This window comes from Suncus etruscus, chromosome 9, assembly GCF_024139225.1.
Source record: "Suncus etruscus isolate mSunEtr1 chromosome 9, mSunEtr1.pri.cur, whole genome shotgun sequence".
NCBI classification, from domain to species: domain Eukaryota; kingdom Metazoa; phylum Chordata; class Mammalia; order Eulipotyphla; family Soricidae; genus Suncus; species Suncus etruscus.
Genome location: NC_064856.1, coordinates 48,013,891 through 48,032,612, shown reverse-complemented (window position 1 = coordinate 48,032,612; position 18,722 = coordinate 48,013,891). Strand labels below are relative to the sequence as shown.

Here is an 18,722-nt window from a genome sequence, read left to right as displayed (position 1 = left end):
AAAGATCATATTAGAAAAGAGAAAATAAGCCTTTCCTTTAAGATCAGGCAAAATACAAGGTTGCCCAACCTTACCACTTCTATTTAATATAGAAGTACTTGTAGTACTCCTGTAATATACAGTACTAGAAGTATTTACCATAGCAGTTGAAAAAAAAAAAAAAAAGCAAGTGCAAGTGCATCTGGATAGGAAAGGAAGAAGTCAAGCTCTCACAATTTGCAGATGATATACTATATTTAGAAAATCTTAAAGACTAAAAATTAAAGCTAGAGGGCCCGGAGAGATAGCACAGCGGTGTTTGCCTTGCAACAGCCGATCCAGGACCAAAGGTGGTTGGTTCGAATCCCGGTGTCCCATATGGTCCCCCATGCCTGCCAGGAGCTATTTCTGAGCAGACAGCCAGGAGTAATCCCTGAGCATCGCCGGGTGTGGCCCAAAAAGCCAAAAAAAATAAATAAATAAATAAAAAATAAAGCTAGAAATCATAGATTTTTTTCACCTTTAAGTAGTAGTCTACAAAATTAACATGCAAAAGTATGGCTTTTCTATTTCCTAAATACAAAAACGAAAGAGAAGAACGAGATATTTTTTAATCCCATTCAGTGTGCCTCAGAATCAAAGAAAATTACAATGCACTGTTTCAAGAAATAGAAGAGGACACAAGGAAATAGAAAGACATCCTCTGTTAATGAATTGGGAGAATTAATATAATTAAAATGGCAGTATTACCCAGAGCAGTGTAGAGATTGAATATACTTTCTATCAGAATACTATGACATTTTTTTTAAAGAAATAGATCAAACACTTGAAATTCATATGGAGCATTACATCTTCATGAATAGCTTTAAATAATCCTTAGGAAAAATAAGATAGGAGGCATCAGTTTCTTCAACTACTCTACAAACTACACTATACAACAGTAGTGATTAAATGACATGTTACTGTAATAAAGACATGTCCACAGATCAGTGGAATAGAATTGAATGTCCTGAGACAAATCCCAGGCATATAAGTTAATTTTTTATAAAGGAGCAGAACATGAGTTAGAACAAGTGGTGCTGGGAAAAATGGTTAGCTGCTTGCTAGAAAATTAATTTAAACCTTTCTAATACTATGCACAAAGGTCAAATCAAAATGGATTAAAGACTTATCAGACCCAATGCCATAAAATACATGAGGAAAACATGAAGAACTCTCGGTGACATTGAAGCTAAAGACATTGTCAAGGATAAAACACCCAAGTGGAAGCAAAGATAAATAAATGGGGCTACATAAAAAGAAGTTTCTGCACCTGGACCATGACCAAAAAATGTAGCCGCCATGTTCAAATTGGGCCAGCTCCATAGACTCACTTTATTCTCAAAAGAGATGTAAACGAAGCCATGAAAAACCATGGGTACACCACCACACAGTATGAAGCTGGCAATCTTTGGAGGTGAGGGTGAGACAAACCCCTGCTCTGCCACTTGATACATTCAGCTCCCAGAACCACCGTCTTGCATAGACAGCCGTGGTGACCCAAGAAACAAGCCTGTTGCTTTAAAGGATTTAATAAATTAAATTAGATAAAAACAATCAAGTGAAAACTATGTTACCTTCTTAGTGTTCAATTTCCAAGTGCCTTCAAGGAATTCACATATACATGCAATTTTTCCCATTTCAGCATTGCCTTTAAATATGAAATAATATTCTACAGTATATTGTTGATTAATTTCCTCCATGTTTTATTTTTAAATGCTCTTTGTTCATTAGAAGAATTTTTGATCCATATTACAAATGACAATGTTATATCTGCATCAAAGTATTAGAAATATTTGACTTGGTTTTGTATCTCACAATGATCCAATTACAGTATTTATTTAAAATAAATAAAAGTGCAGTGGTAGGCCAGAAAGATAGGTACAAAGGATTGGTGCACATATCTTTTATGTGAAGGCCTCAGATTTGATCCTTTGTAAAGTTTCCATTGTACATATGTGGCCCCAGCGTTCTGCCACTAAATCAGTTGGATTTGAGTATTGAACTTTTTGGTCACATAGGCCAGTATTACTGCAAGTCACTGAGCCCCCTAAGCAGGAACTTTGGATGCCTAATCAGTTCAATCAAATATAAATGCAAGTGTTAGTCTTGCATTTATAGGATGTGGCACAATTTGGTGGCAGTGCCCCCCCCCCAACTCCTCCATACATAGCAAGTGTTAAAATGGAAGTAAGTATTGAGAAAACATCACAGAGTAACTGATTAGTCAGTAAGTTGTTTTAATGTCAAGGAGACAAAAGTATTACTTTAACCCTAGAAAGGTTGTCGAACAGCTATATAAAATAACAGAAATTTGTTTGACTCAAAAATAAATGGAATGCCTAAAATTTTTTTAGTGGGTGGCTTGTTTGTTTTGTTTGATTTTTTTAAGTGTCTGGAACCCATGTGGAGCATCTTCTGCTACAATTTAATAAAAAGTTTGTTTTTATAAGTTATTGATGAAAAAATTCAGATCATAAATAGCAAAGCAGGAGGGGAAGAGAAAGGGTGAGAGGATAGAAGAAATCAGGTTTAAGGGATTTATTGCAGGAATAAGATCTTACACAGCTGTGGGGAGAGCTGGAGAAGTCCAAAAGGGGGAGTTGGAGGATCATACATGGAAAAGTCACTAATGTGCTCTTCAGAAATTCTGGTGCAAGTTGACATTACTCAGGCCAAAAAATGGGTGCAAAATCGGTTTAGCTTCTGATTGGGACCCCAAAGAAAAGCTGGTGCAGACAACCATCAAAAACTGTTGCTACCATATCTGGTGGAAAGAATAACTGTCAGCTGGGCCAGCAAAGGATACTAGAGCTAGAAGCAGAATGGGAGCACAAAGACAAGACGGACTCGAAAGCACCCTGGTGGCTCTCCTACTGTGTTTAATTACTATTAACCTCTCCCCCAAATATTTTACTGTTTAGCTCAGTCTTCCATATCTCATGTGAATTTATTTGTATTTACTCTAACCTGGATCCATAGAAGCAGTAGATTTCTAGAAACTTTTCCCAGCTTAGCTAAATTCAAATGGTAAAAATTGATAACAGATATGTATAAACCCTGTACTTTTTTAGGGATAGAAATATTAATAATAGCACTATTAGTCAATCAATTATAAACTCAAAATAATAAAAGATTTCTGCTATGTTTTAGATACTCTATCTAGATTGCGTATATAATATAATGTGTGTGTATTTTTTATTGTTATGAATTCAGGGTGAGTAATGCTATTACATCTTTTATTGATATATAAACAGAGAGGTCAAGAAATTTATTTCCAAAACTACATACATCTTGTTCTCTGGTATTCATTGGCAAAAACTTGGCACACTCTACTCAAATGAGGATATACTTAGAAACTTTACAATATGATACAGAAACTTTATTAAAAGAAGGCATATAAAGATATTAAATAACATTTTTTGTATTGGGTGGGGAAATAAAACAGAAAGCAAAATAAATGCCTCCATCCCTAAATAGACATACAATTTATAAGACATGAAATCTGAAATAACCAAAGATATACTGCTGAGTTCAAAGAATCACACTTATGTATATACTTATGTATATCAGCCCCCTTCCAGAACTGCTCTCAAAAACAATATTGAATGAAAAATTTGAGTTGCAGGGTGATAGTCTATTATTTTATTCCACATTTCTCTCCCTTTGTGTTTCTGTGGTGGCTGGAACACATACCTAGTGGCAATGTGTATCTATCTTTTTGACTGTGATGCTTGCTGGGTGGTCATGTCACATATTTGAATCGTGGTTCTCAAACACACTTGTCTGTGATGTACTGAAGATTGTTCACTTGGTTGTATTGAGGAACTCAGACCAGCAGAGCCTCTGGGAGTGCAGTCAGATATATCAGATATATTGGGTGGTGTTGGGGATGGACAGCCTCACTGGCCTCATTAACACAGCACACACAGTGCATTACTGCTGAGCTATCTCCAGCCCAACATTTGTTTATTAAAAGTAGAAAGAAGTGACATAAACAATTATGCACAGACATGTTATTGACTTATTGCAAAGACTGTGGCATCTATAATGTTTTGACCACCCACAGCCATTCTTAGTTTTCTATTGTTATTTTTCTTTTCTTTCACTATATAGAAGGTGGGCCTGTGAACCCAGGAAGACATTTACTGTTAACTTCTTGCCAACCATTGAATCTTATTCCTCTCACCATTGATTGTGTTAGGGGTAGATTCTCTTCCCATTTCTAGCCACTTCTGTGGGGGTTTTTTGATTTTTTTTTCTTTTTTTTTATTATAATATAATTTTATTTTGATCATAGTGGCTTACATATTGGTGTCAATAATATTTTAGGTACATAGTCACATAAAATCAGGAGGGATTCCCATCCATCACCAAATTGTTCTCCCTACCCGTCTGTTTTTGTCTTCCCTCCTATTTCTTCTTCCCTCACCCCCAGGGTGGCTAGAATATGTGGTCCCCTCTGTATCTAACCTATTACTTAGTAGTCTTGCACCTGTTTGGTTTTGAGGCCTCCCTTATTTCCCCCTCTAACTGGAGGCAAGACCAGCTATTTCAAGTTACGTGGTTTTGCCTGAAAAAGAAAAAAGTAATAAATTGGGGTAAGAGTCTAATACCCCGAAAATGGGCGGAATCCTTCTAGTGGCTCTCATCATAGATTTGGGAGGTGAAAAGAAAGAGAAGGTGAAACACTCCACCAGTATCAAAAGAAGTGTTAAATATCCATTGAGGACTCCAGCTTTATCGATAAGCACCACAAAAAACAAACAAAAAAAACAAAACAACACAAACAAAAAAAACAACAAAAACAAGCACACAAACAAAAAAACACACCATGGTCTTGAAATAAGAAACATGGCATAGCACATAACGAAAGAAAAGAGAGGAAGAGAAAAAATAAGTATAACTGGGGACAACAATTTCAATAATCACACCCAAAGAGAGAAATCGACCAAAATAGATAGGTAAATGAAAATAATAATAATAATAAATGAAGGTAAAAAATATATATATATAAATAACCAAGGTTTTGTGCTTTTTGTATTTTTGTCTTTTTCCCTCCTGCCCTGGCACAGTAAATATTGGGGTCATTTGAAAAGAAATTCACTTGGCCTAAAAAAAATATGGGGTTTCTCCGTCCTTGGAGTATACTGTCATGGGGATCAACTCTAGATTTTGCTCAGGATCATTTACTCTCCCGGTGGCGTTTTTGTGGTTGGTAGACTTCTGCTCTGTCCAGGGTGATACAATCAGAGCTCTGTGTTTAGAGGTCTCAGTATCTGCACAGATCATGAGATGGGATTTGTGATGAAGTCAGTCTTCGTGATTCTAGAGGTTCTGTTACCTCAGTGTCATTTTAATCCATCTTCTGTGGTTGGTGGTCTTGGGCTTTGCACTGAGCCTAGGATGGCACCTAGGTTAGCGTCTTTCTTTGTGCTTCCAGAAGCTCCATTCCGTTACAATTGTCTCTGCAGGACCTTTGGGACTGGGGATCATGCTTATTGTGCAGGTCATAGTTCAAACCCTAAACTAGGGCTTTTTTATTGGTCCCAAGATGTGTACAGTCTGGCCGTGGTTCTATCAGCCAGTCATCTGTAAATCGCGATCTTGGCTTTTGGACCTACCAAAGGGTGCCAAGTCTTCTGGTTTTGTCTTGTCGTTAGCTGGTACGGTAGGCTAATCAGCTCTAAGGTCAAGTTGTTCACATTTTCCTTGTTGTCAGGATATCATGTTAGAGCTGGCCCTTGTTGTTGACCCCGCAGTATTAAGGCTGTCCTGGATGGGATTTGTTTCCTGCAGGAAGACATTTACTGTTAACTTCTTGCCAACCATTGAATCTTATTCCTCTCACCATTGATTGTGTTAGGGGTAGATTCTCTTCCCATTTCTAGCCACTTCTGTGGGGGATTTTTGATTTAAAAAAAAAAAAAAAAAAACTCCTTCCCTTTCTTTTGGTTTGCAGTGACTTGGGGCCTCACACAGACTTGGTTGTGCTTGCATCACACACTTGCTCACCAGAATTTTATTTCTGGAGATGATACCTTGCATACTCAGCCATGATATTTGCCTAGGTTTCTCCCACATTATTAAAAAAAAAAAGTTAGAGTGCTCAGGGTGTTGTACACTTTTGTAGTACGTAATTATACACACTTGGCCATGGCGCACCTGGGAGAGCACATTCTGTTGTGGTTGCAAAGCAGTGGATACATTGGGACTATGTGTGGTCCATGGAAGTAGCTCTGGGAATCACATTTGAGGATTCACACTTACGAGGCAGATGCCTTTACCACTGTACTATGCCAAGTCCAGCTCCCTCCAGGAATAGTTTTATGTATTCAGACAGATAAAACAGGGTGCTAGTAATAAAGTTTTTTTATCTGAATCTGTCTTAATTGGGTCTATTCTGTGAAAATTCAATGGGCTTTTATATACATGACAAAGATAATCTCTGGAGACAGGAGAGAAATCTGTAATCTTATATGCATTATCTATACAAATGAGACCTAAATGTTGAGGAGCTATTTTATGACTATGAGTGAGCCTGAACCCATCTTCTTAGGATATGGTCATTAAGTTCCTGAGTTAGTCGATACTGGAGGTAGCTGTCTTATTCTTCATTTTTAAATCTTCTAAATTGATCAGAAATTAAGTGAAACTGGGAGAGGTAGTGGAACAAAGATGGCTCAGCTTATCTATAATCTTTTCCTAATTGTGCAATTAGGAAATTTTCAGTTGCCAAGTTTGTGTAGTAGGTATATAATTTTGTTTTGCAATTATTCTGTAAATAAATTTTTTGTTTTTGCTTTTGGGCCCACCTGGTGATAATCAAGGGTTACTCCTGGCTATGCATTCAGAAATCTATCCTGGGTCAGCTGTGTGCAAGGCAAATGTCCTACCGCTGTGCTATCGCTCTGGTATTTTCTAATTTTTAAATAATACTAAAAACAAACTAGCTGAAAAAGAATGCCAGATGAATTGTGTAAACATCAAGAACAAAGATATGGGAATGATTATTGTAGGTTGAAGGGCAACTGGGAAGTATTTCTCTGCAAATTAATCAAGAATAATTTGTTTGTGTTCTATTCATAAATACTTCCTGAACTTTTTTCCGTGTGTAAGCGATTGTGACATTGTTTATGGCTTGTTTTTTTTAAATCATAGTTTATTGTTATTATTTAAAGATTATCCTAGTTTGTTGATACACATCTTTACTATTCTATAAGAGAATAGAATAACTTCTTTTTTAAAATTAACTGGGGTATGTGTGTCAACGCAAGAAACCAGGGCACCAACCTGGAGGGTATAGCATAGAGGACTAAGGAAGGAAATAAAGTCAGAAGAGAGCATCGATAGAAAAAGGGCTGTGAGACAGGCTTTAGAATCTGTAAGGGATATATGAGGCTCCTCCAATATCAGTGTCAGGGATCTTGTCACTATGTGACTTCTGCTTTCCAGGCTGCTTTGTTTCTCCATCTTTCAGGAAATTTTCATGTTGGTTTTATAAATAATGATTAGGGATTTCAGTTCTGCTAATCAGAAAACAGAAAACATTTGTTTTCTTTTTTTTTTTTTAAAAAAATATGGAACGCTTCACGAATTTGCGTGTCATCCTTGCGCAGGGGCCATGCTAATCTTCTCTGTATCGTTCCAATTTTAGTATATGTGCTGCCGAAACGAGCACAACATTTGTTTTCTTGAAGCAAAAATTGCTGTAGTTAATTTATGCTGGCATTCCAGCAATCTTAAATCTTTAAGACAAATAAACAAATAAAGCTCATTTTATATTTACCCCCAAATTGTGTATTATATCTTTCAATGCTCAGGGCTTTCTCTTGGCTCTGTACTTAGTTATCACATCTGATGGTGATCGGGATTGAACCATGGTCAGTTATAACCAAGACAAGCTCCTTAACCCCTGTACTATCTCTCCAGCCCAGGATAACTTAGGTACATGTATGTGTGGTGCTGTGGATCGCATCCTGGACATCACACATGGAAGACATTGTTCTACTACTGAGCTACTAAGTCTATATTTTTAAGTTTACATTTTAAATTAGATCATCTCCAGCACTGTATCCAAACTTGATAAAGAACTTATAAAAACTTTTTTTTAGATTGATTCTTTTACATGTTTATTCCTACCATTTAGCTAAGTAAAATTTACAAAACAAAAATTCCTTTGACTTTAGTGGAGGAATAAGATTTTTTTTCTTAGGATATACTGAAGGGGCCTGGCCTTGCACATGGTCAACCTAGGTTCAAACCACAGCATCCCATATGGGTCCCCCAAGCCCACCAGGAATAACCGCTGAGTGCAGAGCCAGAATTAACATGGAGCACTGCCAGGTGTGACCCCAAAACAAACAGAAACAGAACACACTCAGTAATCAAATTATGATCTTGTGTGCATATGGTTTTGGACTTTGGTGTAAGATCCTAATTAGCAGCCTAGCTCTCCTCCTTTCACTCTAACCTTGGGCAAGTCATTTTCCAAGCTTCAATTTAAGGAAATGGTATCAGTTGGGGTTTGTGTATATGTAATGGAAACCTTAAATTAACAATGACTTAAACATATAAAATTTTATTATCACACATAAAAACCCAGGGATCAGTAATCCAGGGCTGGAATGGCAGGTCCATAAATACTTCAGAAAATACAGACTTCTCCCTGCTCTCTGCTCTGCATTTTCTAGGATCTGGCTGTGCTCCAAGATGGTGGATAGAGCGTCATACAGGAAAATGGGTACTCACTCTGCCTTCTTATATAAAGACTTTACATTCTACATGCATACATAGAGACTCAGCAATATGCTTTTGCTGAGTAGACTACTAAACTTAAGGGGCTATGTTAACCATAGAAAGAGTGAGTGAGTGAGTATAGCAGAGTCTTTGACATTGGGTCATACTAAAATTTAAATGATACATTAAAAGCACAACGTTAGCATTTGGTATGTTTTATATATATATATATATATATATATATATATATAAAGAGAATCAGGGGTTACTCCTGCCTCTGAGCTCCTCTGAGCCCTGGCAGGCTTCGGGGACCATATGGGATGTGGGATTTGAACCAGGATTCATCCAGGATTAGCCACATGCAAGGCAAACGCCCTACCACTGTGCTATTGCTCTGGGCCCCCAGAAGCTGGTATTTTAATCATTGATAATAAAGTTAAAACCTTTAACTGAACTTCCAAAAGAGTAAAATTGATACTTTGATTTATTTAACTGCATTGAGGAGATAAGCCTTCTTTTCAGTGAAGTTGGAATGAATTAGTGAGAGCTCTCTTTAATAGACTATGCAAATAAAGAAACTAGATGATTATTAGCTTCATAAAGTAAGTTGTAAAATAATAATTCATAATTTATGTTTAAATAATAAGTATTTAATATATGGCTCAAGCCAAAATAATAATTGTGTTTATTATACATGTTTATAACCACTTATTGATTTAACAAAATTTATTAATGTTTTCAAATAATAGGAAGGACGGGGTGGGGAAGCAGTAGTAAGTAAACTTAATACTATTTCTCCCAATAGATTGTCATTAGGTTATTTTTAGAACTAGAAAATTAACACTCAGGATATTAGACATATGTAGAGTAAATGCCAAGGGGAGAGGGGAAAGGCAGCTTACAGTTTTGAAAATAATTGGCTCTACAGTCCAGGAATTGAGGCAAAGTTCAAGTATTAGCTAATAAACAGGAAACTATTTTTACTGATATGTCTGCAGAACAGTTTGACTTTTTAAACTATGTACAGGTTATTTTGATAAAAAATAAAGATTAATTTTTGCGTGCTTCATGTATTTGTTAAACATATTTGATCCAAGTGCACATTTATTTAATGCTTGCTCTGTGAGATCTGTTGTACAGGAGAATGGCATGTCATTATAGCTTGTGAAACAAACCCAATGTGATTAAATGCTTCCAAATATAATATAATGAATAAATACTGATAAATTTTATGGAAGCCCCATCAATTCTAAGTCAGGATTGGGCGAAGGCTTTCAGTGAATAGATTGCATTGAGCCTCAAAGGACGAGAGGAATTTGAATGGGAGATTAAATGCCAGCTGTGGCCCAAGTTGTCAGGTCCCATCATGACTGGAAAAATAAATGTGCATAGGAAAGAAGTCTGGTGGAGCAGTGGGAGGCTCTGTTGACTACTCTGCCTTTCCTAGACATTTCTATTAGTCATTTTTTCCTGAGGATTTACTCCTCCCTATCCTATCACCTAGACACTCTTAAGTTTAGTATTGACTTTACCATGCTGGGTTAGGTGGTGACTCTCGCTCTGCTGGCACCCTGCCTCTTAAACTTTTGGTCTAATTTAGGGAGGAATAAGGGAAAAGAAGCAAAATTCTTGGTTTCACCTATCCAGATATAGATTCCTGAATGTAAAGATGGTAACTCTCTTCCCTGACCCCACAGACAATTAAAGATGGTGGTTCCCTTTTCTGAGGGCTTAAAATTAAACATTCATTTTCATAATTTGAACATAATTCATAACACACCCTCAAGTAATGTATTACATATCTAATTGAATGCAAAAATACAATAATTTTACCATTGAAATAACATTTCTGTTATTTGTCAAAAGTGCTTTTCAGAAGAAATTGGGTGAAAGAGAAAGTAACATCCTCGACATTTAGGTTTTTGTACTCTGAATTTGTTTTCTTTTATATTGTTGGGTCTATAAGAGGAAAGACTGGCTTAGAACTAAATAGCAGAGCTAAACCATATGTTTTATAACAAATTAGAAACAGGTGAAGGTTGTTAAAATTCAGCGAGAGCTTACGAAAGCTTAAGACTCAAGTTTGTATTAAAGGCAGGTGGTTATATGTACAATAAAAAGGCAGTCACCAGCACACCAGCTTATTGATACATATGTGATTGATCTTTTTGGATAAAAACAAGGAGGAGTTAATAAATCACTGCACATAGCTATAAAGATGTTTGGGCTTGAAAGCCTGGTCTGTAAGAGCAAATGTGGACCCTGAAGGAAATTTATGAAGCATATATCCTTTTAGCTTTACTTAACAGCTAACATCTGACTGACCCAGGGGGACCATGGAAATTTATTACGGGACCATTCAAATATTTAAGCTGTTGTGTGATGTAGAACAGGTAAAGATTAGCCCAATAACAAATATGAGGCTATAAAATAAAATGAGATTTCGATGACTTGTAAGTACTTGTTAGAGGTCAGCTCCAAATGACTGGTCAGAAATGGGAAAAACTTGTTGATAATTAAGGCAGATTGATTACGACAATGCACATGTTTGCAATGGTGGCTGTCAGATCAATGATCCTTGGTGTTTGCTCCTCCTGAGAAATTGTACATAAAGAGAATGCCATGGAACCCCTCAGTTATCTTTTTTATGTTCTAAAATTGGACGAGGTAGTGAACTGAAGTGATTCTTTTGCGATTTTATAATTAATATGTGACTCAAATATATTGTAAATATATGGAATTCCTAAATCCTGTATTCATTCTACAAAACTGGAATTTATTTTACGAAGTTATTCATGTGACTTTGAGATTGACATCCAGAAATCAAGTAAAAGTTGTTTTCTTTATAGATAATCTAAAATGAACCTTTAAAGCTCATCAAGTTGATGGATTTGTACACCCAGTTATTGAAAAATAAAAAATGAAATATATTTAAAAAAACATGATTTCAATTTTCAAAAAATTTTTTATCACTTTTGTATCATTCCCAGGAGTAATAAATGCACAAATTACCATTCCTGGGACTTTTAAACTTAGATTTTGGATTTATATGGATCTATAGTTATTGGTGTTGACAGTTTTCCTTTCTTACGTTATGTTAAATCTAAAAGATTATCATATAAAAGTTAGATTTGGTGGTTTTCAAGGTGCCAACTTGTCAAATTAGCTTATTAATTTGATAATTATTTGATTCACAAACATTTGTCAGATGAAGAAATTCTATAACGTTTTATAAAAATCTACGTAATTATAAAAATAACAAATTTATAAAATGTGTTTATTACTAGATAGTGATCATGGTGTAGAATTGAAAGTCTAGGAATTGAAATCAGGAGTTAAATAGACATGAATTAGAATTCTAGCTCCACCATCCCATTCATACATTTATTCCACCTTTTATTCCACAAATGTTTTCCAGCCCTAGGAATCAGGATACCATATTAGTAAAACTGAGGCCCACAGTTTTTGTTGTTGTGGAAATAGAAAGAACAGACAAGCCATCACAATGCTCCATTAAAGGGATATTCCTGTGTTAGGGATATACTGGATTTTATATGAGAACAGAATAGTGGGAGAGAAAGAGCTTAATACTGATGGGAGGAGGGATTTGAGATGGGATATAGCATAATGTTAAGAAAGACTTAACCATGGGCACTTTAATAATAAAGCCTAGTGGAAAATTGTTGGCAATGAATACATAACGTATGCTATGTGTGGCATCCAATGTAGATGCCTAGTAAATTCAATCCAGCATCAACATTGTCATTGCTTTTTTTTTTTTTTTTTTTTTTTTTTTTGGTTTTTGGTTTTTGGTTTTTGGGCCACACCCGGCGGTGCTCAGGGGTTACTCCTGGCTGTCTGCTCAGAAATCGCTCCTGGCAGGCACGGGGGACCATATGGGACACGGGATTTGAACCAACCACCTTTGGTCCTGGATCGGCTGCTTGCAAGGCAAACGCTGCTGTGCGGGCCCTCTATTTTTTTTTTTTTTTTTGTCATCGCTATTATTTTGGTTGTGTTTTCTGGTTCTTTTTCTCTAGAAGTAGCAAGCTCTACCTTCCTGTATGCGGCAGCAAAGCCATTTTGCAACTTGAAGTTTTTTCTGCACCAAAAATTAATACAGAATTCAGAATGCTTTCTAAATAAAAGTTTTATGTTTATTAAAGTTAGGACAGAATGAAGTATTTATTTCTAATAGAAACTGCTTCTGGGACTGAACGATAGCACAATGCGTAGGGTGTTTGCCTTGTATGCAGCCAACCCAGGAATGACCCGGGTTCAATCCCCAGCATCTCATATTAAGGTTCCCTGAGCCTTCCAGGAGCAATTACTGAGCACAGAACCAGGAATAACCCTTGCCGGGTATGGCCCAAAAACCAAGACAGGAAAAAAAAAAAGCTGCTTTTACTTTTGCTTAGATATTCAATATTTAAGTTTAACATTTGTTTGTTTGTTTTGGTTTTTGGGTCACACCCAGCAGTGCTCACTCAGGGTTTACTCCTGGCAGGCTCAGGGGACCATATGTGATGCCAGGATTCGAACCACCGTCCTTCTGCATGAAAGGCAAACACCTTACCTCCATGCTATCTCTCCAACTCTTAACATTTATTTTTAATATTTATTTCCCTACTTCCTACTGTAGTGGTGACCAGGAATTACATACATAACACATGGCTGTGGTACTCATATATTTGGTATTGGCTCTTCCCAGAGTTTTTGTTCCTTCAGTTATGTTTGTGCCTCTGCCTCCTGGGCAGTATACTCATACATATTTTGATTGCAGTGTTCAGTGGGGTCATTGCAGTGCTCACACACATACTCACAGGGGGTTGTACTATCTGGCCTTTTGGTTTTGTTTTTTGTTGTTTCTTTGTTTTGTATTTTGGTTAGATCTTTTGGAGGGGTTGAAGGATTCACCCAGCTGTTTTCAGGGATCACTCCTACTGGTGCTCAGGGATCCAATGTGGTGAAACAGATTATAATGGGTTGGCCATTTGAAGGGAAATTTTCTACTCAAAGTACTATCCACTCTGGCCCATGGGTTTGGTGTTTTAAAGTCATGCTCATCATGTTCACACTTTTTTGTTGTGCTTTTCACGCACATCTGGCTGCAGTGTGGCTGGAAATTGTTTGTAGTCACAGGCAACATAATGGTCAAGGATAGTGTTTGGTTTATGTGGGTGTGCTGGGGATTAAATGTATGGCCTTTTTTTTTTTTTTTTTTTTTTTTTTTGGTTTTTGGGTCACACCCGGCCGTGCTCAGGGGTAACTCCTGGCTCTATGCTCATAAGTCGCTCCTGGCAGGCACGGGGAACCATGTGGGACATTGGGATTCGGACCAACCACCTTAGGTCCTGGATCGGCTGCTTGCAAGGCAAACGCCGCTGTGCTATCTCTCCGGGCCCTAAATGTATGGCCTTAAGCTTTAATGACAGGTCTTTTAAACCACTGAGCTATTAAAAAACCCTTCATGTGAAATTTTATTCTTTAATAATACATTTGTTGATATTGTCTAACACCTGCTGTTAGACTCTTAACATCCACCACTTTATGAAGTGGTGGATTAAATTTGTTTAAATTTTAGTTATTATGGGGCCAGAGCGGTGGCATGGAGCCATAAGGTGTCTGCCTTGCGCTAACCTAGGACAGATCATGATTCGATCCCCCAGCGTCCCATGTGGTCCCCCAAGCCAGAAGTGATTTCTGAGCGCATAGCCAGGTCACTGGGTGTGGCCCATAAAAACAAAACAAAAATAATTTTAGTTGTTTAAATTTTTGTAAACAACCGAACGAGTTGGAAGTTCCCTTAGATAAGAGAATGATTTAGGATTTTAGATGGCAACAAATGAGTATGTTTTCTCTCTCCTTCTTTTTCTCCCTCTCACACACACTCATTCTTATGCTTTGAGGCCACCCTTGCCTATGTTCAGTCTTATTCCTGGCTCTTAGGAATCACTCTTCATGCTGCTCAGGATCACTGGGGATTGAACCAAAAGCCATATGCAAGGCAAGCACCTTACTTACATGCTGTACTTTCTGGGCCTGGTCTGACTTTTTATGGGTAGTAACAGAAGTGGGAGAAACATGGGCAAAAATAAGTCATACTAGTAATTGAAAGCCCACTTTATCCTAACAAATGTGCTAGGTCTACACAGTTTTTGTGTGTAATTTGATTCTCATAACATTTCTTAGCTTTTATTCAACCCATTTTAGAGATTTTGAAAGAAGTTCAGAACAGTGTGTACAAAGTTTACATTGCAAATAAGCAGCAATGCTCAGAAATGTGCCTCTCACTTTAAAACCTTAACTTGTCACATCCAAATTTCTTTGTTTCTTTTCTAAGAAATAGGTATTGTAACTTGAAGAAAAAAATTTTATATAAATGTGGAGCATCTATTATGTTTCTAGCAACATATAAGACAATGACTTACAAAGAATAAAACATTAGGTACCATTGATATATTTATGAAAGAAGCATATGTTTTATGCACACATTGTGGCATTGTTTTAAGAAATTTTAAGCGATGAATGCTTTTTCTTTCAGATTTATGTTCCAGGGGCCAGATCGATAATATAGTGGATAGGATTTTACCTTGCACATGTTCGAAACTTGGCACCCAATATGGTCCTCTGAGCCCCACCAGGAGTGATCACTGATTGCAGAGTTAGGAATAAGCCAGGTGTTGTGTGCGTGCGCACGTACACACACACACACAATTTAGGATCCAGACACACACAATATTCATGTTCCAGATGGAAATGTCTTATGGCATTCCTAAATTTAAGCACCTTGCTTGCTTAATTATAGATGGTTTTGTTGGATTTAAAAAAAATTCACAGATTTTGTGAGAAACAGGTGCTGTTAAACCCAGGCAATGGCTGAATAGCTGTTAATGTAGTGGAATGTGATCTTGATATACTTGGCAGAACTTTTATTTTATAAAATTGACTATTAAAAATGACATGGTTTCCATCTCTAATTTTGCTTCATTCTCTGAAGTTTGCTTGTAGACTATTTTTCAACAAGTTACCAAAAGGGTGTGGAAAAAGGAGAAGATTTCTACAAGGAAATTGATACTGAATTCTTTAACAATTTCCACAACCTTGTAAATTGCCAAGTTAAAAAAATAAAAATAGAATAATTTTAACCTTTTTGAAATGTATCAGGAATACTATTTTCATAAAATTCCATTCTTTTTTTAGTACAGCCATGTCCAAAGAATTATATTTATTACTGGCAAAGAAAATAATTGATGTAAACATTTTATTACATGAGTTTTCCATTAAAATCTTATGGGATTGGAGAGGTAGGGTACTACTGCTTGCCTTGAACATGACTGAGCTGGGTTCTATCCCCAGTACTTTATAGGATCACTGAGTGCATAGCCAGGTGTAAACCCTGGGTACTGCTGGATGTGGTCCACAAACCAAAAAATTAATAACATAAAATTAATAACAAAATCTTATGTCATGGAAAGATATTACATGGATTAAGGCAGTTGCCTTGCATGTGGCCAGCCCTGGTTTAATCCCCACTAATACATACTACATACTACATACATACTACACTACTGAACACAGCTAGGAATAATCCCTGAGCACTGTGTTTCAACACTCCCCTCATTCTTGTGAGGGTGCCTTTGTTATACAAAATTTAATCTCTTTGACAGGTATCTATTATCTGTTATGCATCTCTTCACCCAAAGATCAGTCATTTTTCTTATTCTCCTAATAAAAAGTCATCTTTAGTCAGTGACTTCTTTTTTTTTTTTTATTTGAAGCACTGTGTTTTATAATACTGTTGATAGGATTTCACACATACAATGTTCTAACATCACATCCTCTCCCAGGATGTCCACTTTTTTCTGCCATTGACTCTCAGGGTTCCTTCCCAACCATGCCTCTCCACCCAGTTCCATAAACCAATGCTCAGGTTCTATTCTCTTTGGCCATCATTGTTGATTTCTGTACTACATTTCTTTATACTCCACATATGAGAGCATTTAGTATCTGTCCCTCTCCTTCTGACTGACTTCATTCTTCATGATATTCTCCAGTTCCATCCATATAGTTGGAAGTTACAGGATTTTATTTTATAAATGAGTAATATTCCATTGCATATATATATATATATTGTGTCTGTCTTTTGTCATAGTTTCTTTATCCAGTCATCTGTTCTTGGACACTTGGGGTTGTTTCCAGATCTTGACTATTGAAAATAGTGTTAAACTTTAGATTCAAAAATGATCTTTTTAGGGGCCAGAGATATAGCACTGTGGATAGGGTGCTTGTCTTGCACAATGCTGACCCAGGTTGGTCCCTGTACCTATAGTCCCTTAAGCCTCATCAGCAGGATCCCTCATTGCAGGGCCAGGAAGGAGTAAGTAAGCACTACTTGGTATGAAACCCTGTGTGTGAAGGGGTGGGGGTGGGGGATACGAAGTCATTTTCTTTTTTATAGTACCCAGTTTTTAGCCACTTTCAAGTCAGCACTGTTAAACTTTTTTGAAAAAGGAATAAATTGTTAAAACTCCTCATTAATGGGATCAGAGCGATAGTACAGTGGGTAAGGTGTTCGTCTTGAACACAGCCAGCCCAGGTTCGATCTCTGGCAACTCATGTGTTTCCCGAACCTGCCAGGAATAATTTCTGAGCACAGAACCAGGAGTAACCCCTGGGCATTTCCTGGTGTGTCCCAAAAACAAAGACAAAAAAATCTCCATTAAGTCTGGAGGGATAATAGGGCACTTTCCTTACACCAGTTGATCTATGTTCAATTCTCAACACCTGATACGGTTCCCCCTAACACCATCAGGAGGGATCCTTAAGTGTAGAGCCAATTTAGATTTTTATGGCTCAATATTTTAGCAACACCTTTATGTGCCTCCTGAGTTTTATTGGGTTCTAGCAAAACTTGAACTTTGGACCATCCTTTTGTCTCTACTTTATACCTGCTATTCCCAAACAGAAGCCTTGTGGAAGTCACTCAGTATTATGGTTGTAAGTTTAGAATCAATTGTTCTCAGTAGTTCTTTCCCATTTATTTGTTCATACTGTTCTACCATTTGATCAACCTTTCATGTAGTTGAACAAAATGAAACATTGAAAAAATAATTGAGAAAAATTTTCAACTGGGAGTGAGGTAATAGCTCAAGTGTTAGAGTCTTTGTCTAGCATGTGTAAGGTCCTGAGTTTGATCCCTGGCACTGCACGGACCCCAAGCTCTGCTGGGCATAGTCCTATTAGAACAAATAGTTGTACATGATTTATCATTATCATTCTCCACACCCACCTAATAGCCATATCTTTATGTGTCCCAAAACCTTCTAAATCAATCTTCTTTTTCATTTCTACTACTCTCACTTTATTTGAAGCCAGTGAAATTACTGCAGTAAGCTCATACCTTCTCTGGAACATTCTTCAGTATGTTTCTCAAAATGCAAAATTGTTGTTGTCAAGAAATGTTCAAGGAGAAAATTTTAATTAAGGAACATGACAGTTACAAATCTAAGCAAATTATTCATAGTCCTGCCATTGTTTCTTAGTAAAAAAAAAAAAAATCATTTTATGTTCTAGTATAGAACCCTCCCAACTTTATTTGGCCCATTTGCCTCCTCTTTAGGGTGTGAGGGGTTGGAGATTCCTTGAAAGGAACATCTTTTTGATTTTTTTTTTGTTTTGGGGCCACATCCAGCGGTGGCCAGGCGTTACTCCTGACTCTGTGCTCAGGAATTACTTCTGGCGGTGCTTGAGGAACTATATGAGATGCCAAGGATTGAACCCCGTTGGCTGTATGCAAAGCAAACACCCTACCCGCTGTGCTATTGCTCTAGCAACCAAAAGGAACATTCTTTAAGCAAATAAAAAGAAATTATTTACCAACTGCACCTAAGTCTAATATTGCACCTTCAACCCCTCTCTGGTTCCAGCACTACCCTGATCCAGGTTAGTTTCTCCTACTCTGA

The 18,722-nt window shown here is 37.0% G+C and overlaps 1 protein-coding gene and 1 non-coding gene across 2 annotated transcripts in view; one reads left to right on the top strand and one right to left on the bottom strand.

The window, feature by feature from the left end:
• The window catches only part of UVRAG (UV radiation resistance associated), a 328,462-nt gene that overhangs the window by 215,640 nt on the left and 94,100 nt on the right, over window positions 1-18,722 (top strand). The gene's annotated exons all lie outside the window — the stretch shown is intronic.
• LOC126019608 (U6 spliceosomal RNA) lies at window positions 7,593-7,699 on the bottom strand. Its single transcript, XR_007499242.1, has one exon. It is a non-coding gene; the product is annotated as a U6 spliceosomal RNA (small nuclear RNA).